This window comes from Schistocerca nitens, chromosome 3 (genome assembly GCF_023898315.1).
Source record: "Schistocerca nitens isolate TAMUIC-IGC-003100 chromosome 3, iqSchNite1.1, whole genome shotgun sequence".
NCBI lineage: Eukaryota > Metazoa > Arthropoda > Insecta > Orthoptera > Acrididae > Schistocerca > Schistocerca nitens.
Genome location: NC_064616.1, coordinates 205,415,316 through 205,420,206, shown reverse-complemented (window position 1 = coordinate 205,420,206; position 4,891 = coordinate 205,415,316).

The following is a 4,891-nucleotide window of genomic DNA, read 5'->3' as shown; positions in this document are numbered from 1 at the left end:
AGAATGGCGTGTAATTCTACATGTCAAACATTGCTGCTATGCATTTGTCTATTTCCTTGTAAGGGGCACTCTCCATTGCTGACGATAATTTTATAGGACTGATGTGAGCATAGTATAGTTTCTTAACCATGATCAGATGTGAACAGTGGGTATTATACACATCTGTAAAGTTATATTGTGCATGTATCACAAAGGCTCTATATTTTTTTTATGTAGAAGGAAGTAATTTTATCTCCATGAAATTTGTCACCATAGTGAGTAGGATAGAAAACTTGCAGGGCAGCTGTATTCAGGCGTTAGACACTTACGTCCTGCATTAGAGTGCATGTGATTATGTTCTATGATCATTTCTCTCCAACCAATATCTTCTTGGTACTGACCCCAGACACGAGAACAATACTTTAGAATTGATAGCGTAATTGATTTACGTAAAATGCTTCAAACTCCACCTGTCTGGAGCTCCTTCATGTATAAAACCACACGTTTTATTCTTAACTGTCTGTTACATCGTCACAGCACTCTCATATCTTCTATATAAAGATAAGGGGTGCTAACCTCCTCAAAATGCATGCACCTGGAGAGATATTGTGCACTTCAATGGGTGCCGTGAGTAAGATTGGTGCAGAACAGTCTTTGCTGAATAGCAGATACGGACTCGACTCGCTCTGTTCCTGCACGAGACGTGGAATATAGCACATATAGTAGCATCCGACTTCTGTTCAGCTGCAAATTAAATCAGTGACAGTTTTGCAGGGAGGATTGGTTAAAGAAAGTGCGAGGAGATCTTTCAGTCTCTAACTTTATCCTAAGAATGCGAGGATGCTCTGTGACTCCTATCAGCATAAGGAAAGATGGGCAATCATAATCGTAAATTACACACTATGAATCGAAGTGGTAGAAACTTTATCCGTATAGGATGCTGTTTCGTATACTTTGGCATACATATTTTCGAGAATTAACAATGAATGGACGTACTGCACAGTCATCTATCTACATTCGCAATCTAGATATGGTACTTGCAAAGTGATGGAGGAGTGGTTTAGCAATGATACAGAAATTGGACAGCATGCTGCCATGTCATTGGTTGGCATTGAAATTATGGAAAAACTGGTAAAATTGCTAAAACTGATCACATTGTCAACTGTGATGCTTATTACAGTACATTGTAATATATTGATGATGTCTTTTCTATTTCATCTGTCCACTGGTACACTGAGACATCTACACTCCTGGAAATTGAAATAAGAACACCGTGAATTCATTGTCCCAGGAAGGGGAAACTTTATTGACACATTCCTGGGGTCAGATACATCACATGATCACACTGACAGAACCACAGGCACATAGACACAGGCAACAGAGCATGCACAATGTCGGCACTAGTACAGTGTATATCCACCTTTCGCAGCAATGCAGGCTGCTATTCTCCCATGGAGACGATCGTAGAGATGCTGGGTGTAGTCCTGTGGAACGGCTTGCCATGCCATTTCCACCTGGCACCTCAGTTGAACCAGCGTTCGTGCTGGACGTGCAGACCGCGTGAGACGACGCTTCATCCAGTCCCAAACATGCTCAATGGGGGACAGATCCGGAGATCTTGCTGGCCAGGGTAGTTGACTTACACCTTCTAGAGCACGTTGGGTGGCACGGGATACATGCGGACGTGCATTGTCCTGTTGGAACAGCAAGTTGCCTTGCCGGTCTAGGAATGGTAGAACGATGGGTTCTATGACGGTTTGGATGTACCGTGCACTATTCAGTGTCCCCTCAATGATCACCAGTGGTGTACGGCCAGTGTAGGAGATCGCTCCCCACACCATGATGCCGGGTGTTGGCCCTGTGTGCCTCGGTCGTATGCAGTCCTGATTGTGGCGCTCACCTACACGGCGCCAAACACGCATACGACCATCATTGGCACCAAGGCAGACGCGACTCTCATCGCTGAAGACGACACGTCTCCATTCGTCCCTCCATTCACGCCTGTCACGACACCACTGGAGGCGGGCTGCACGATGTTGGGGCGTGAGCGGAAGACGGCCTAACGGTGTGCGGGACCGTAGCCCAGCTTCATGGAGACGGTTGCGAATGGTCCTCGCCGATACCCCAGGAGCAACAGTGTCCCTAATTTGCTGGGAAGTGGCGGTGCGGTCCCCTACGGCACTGCGTGGGATCCTACGGCCTTGGCGTGCATCCGTGCGTCGCTGTGGTCTGGTCCCAGGTCGACGGGCACGTGCACCTTCCGCCGACCACTGGCGACAACATCGATGTACTGTGGAGACCTCACGCCCCACGTGTTGAGCAATTCGGCGGTACGTCCACCCGGCCTCCCGCATGCCCACTATACGCCCTCGCTCAAAGTCCGTCAGCTGAGGTTAAATGTAGAGGTCATCAGTCACCTTCGGACAGCTGTTTGGAAACGCTCCACAATGCCATAAATCTCTTCCATTTTCCATATGTTGTGATGTCTTCCACATTTTCATCAATAAGAGACACCATCCCTGTCTTTTGTTTCTATCATCCTGTGTGTTGTGGGAGCAGCAACATAATTTGCACTGTGTGATGTCTAGTTTTCTGCGACAGCCAATGGATCAAAATGTGTTGTCATCTTAGAATCTGGCACAGACCTTGAAGTCGTGGTGGTAAAAACAAAATGTATGATGGTGTACAAAGCTGCAGTATATTTATAAAGTTTGTGTAGTTTTTTTGTTTGGAAGTGTTACGGAAGAAAAAACAATGTGTCAAACAAAAACACAGGGACTCTCTCTTGCGACTGATAGTTTGCGGGATATGGGACTCCTACAATACAAGTGATGAAACCTTACGCTGGTCTGTGCAAGCGACTTTGATCACTAGCCACCTGCTCCAGTGGATCGATACCTGTGTATTTAATAGGATCGCCACATATGCTCAGTGCCAGCACACAGACAGTATTTTTTTCCTGACATGTTGGAAGTAGTTTTTCTCTGTTGTATGGTACAAACTAACGATGATAGAATGCTTAGGTGACAGACGTGAATGCATCATGAGGGTCACAGATCTACTCTGGACTGCACTACATGTATGTAGTTTGGAGATGAACCATGATGCAGTAGTAAAATTCTCATCCTTCTTCCAGTTCCCATAAATGCTCATACTGTCTTTTCCTTTTCTACTACCCTGTATTGCAAGAGAAAGCTTCATTTGGCATTGGCCTTACACATCGTACACAGTTGGTAGATCTATGACAACCCGTCGGAGCTTCGAGTCCTCCATCGGGTATGGGTGTGTGTGTTGTCCTTATTGTAAGTCAGTTTAAGTTAGATTAAGTAGTGTGTAAACTTAGGGACCGATGACCTCAGCAGTTTGGTCCCATAAGACCTTACCACAAATTTCCAAATTTCGTTACAGGGACATGATCGCGCTCACGCTGTCACAACATTTACCTGGAGCATTAGCATTGCATGTCCTCAGTCAGGCATTCGACTGTGTCGACCATACCTTTCTGAAATTGGTCCTCCAACACACGGGTTTTCCGGCTTGTATAATAACGGTGGTAGTGTGGGTCTTGAGATGCGCAAATTCAAGAATACTCTGTAATGGTCGCCTCACTGCGCCTCTAGCGATCGAGCACTCTGTCCAACAGGGTTTCCCACTTTCCACGATGCTGAATGCTTTGGTATTAGAGCCCCTACTCCAGGGGCTTCGTCAGTGCCTGGTGGGCATGACATTGCATGGGCACCACTTCTGTTGCACGGCCAATGCTGATTATCTAGTCCTCTACATCCTTAATGAAGATGATGATCGCGCGGCTCCAACTTGGGTGGCGACATATGGGGAGGCATTGGGCAGTTCTTTTATCATTTCCAAATCGAAGGTTCTGCTCATTGGTGAGGGTCTACCTGAGAGATATGTCGCCCCTCTAAGTGCGGCTACCAGTGTCCTCTATTTGGGCATTGATTTTATGAATGATCTCCATTGTTCAGTGGCAACCAACAGTAGGCATCTTCTCCAAACTATCAGGGCTGGCCTTGTGGACCACTGGCTTAGATCCCTCGACATTGTACATTGTGTGCAATACATGAATGTTTACCATGCCTCACGCATCTCCCATGTGGCACAAGTGTTCCTAGTTCCGATTACCCTCGTGTGCTGTATGTTGATGGAGATAGGATTCTTTGTCTGTACCAGGATATTATTTAAAGTTCAATATTCCTCCCTTGCCCTCCTGCAGGAGCATGGTGGAGTGGGCTTATTCCATGTTCCAGACAGAGTTATGGCACTTTTTGTTAGCTCCCAACTGAAAGTCTGGCGTCACTGCCTAACAAGCCTGACCAGACCACTTTTGCAAGAATATGCGCCAGTCTCCATGTCAGCCCCAGTCATGTTATCAGATATTCCACCCCCCTTTTATTACTTTCACCACTTCTTTCTTGAATTAAGTTACATCCTGTACTCCTTACCCCTTCCACATATACTCAAGACAAAGGCTGCACGTGACACATACAAATGTGTCGAACCTCCAACCCCTTCAAACACAAGTTTCCCAAGATCATATGGCATTGTGTGTGGAAAGTGGTGCTGCAGTCTTTTTAGAGTCTGTTTTGAAGTATGGCGGTATACATCACAAAATTGAATCAAACTACTGAGCAGCGATCTTTTTGAAAGTGAATGTATTCAATTGGATTTAGTAACTCCTGAAGCAACTCATGACTAAGGGCAAGAGAAGAATGTGGTATTTCACACAAAAGTGCGTGAAGTGTCTCAGGGAGGAAAGCTAGGAGGTTTCACAAGTATGCCGCGATCTTTTTAGAGTCCATGTTCAAGTTTGGAATAGAACATGTAATTACATCGCAAATTGTTTAAATATTCTTGCGTCATCTGCAAAGCTCCCCCCCCCCCCCCCTCTCTCTCT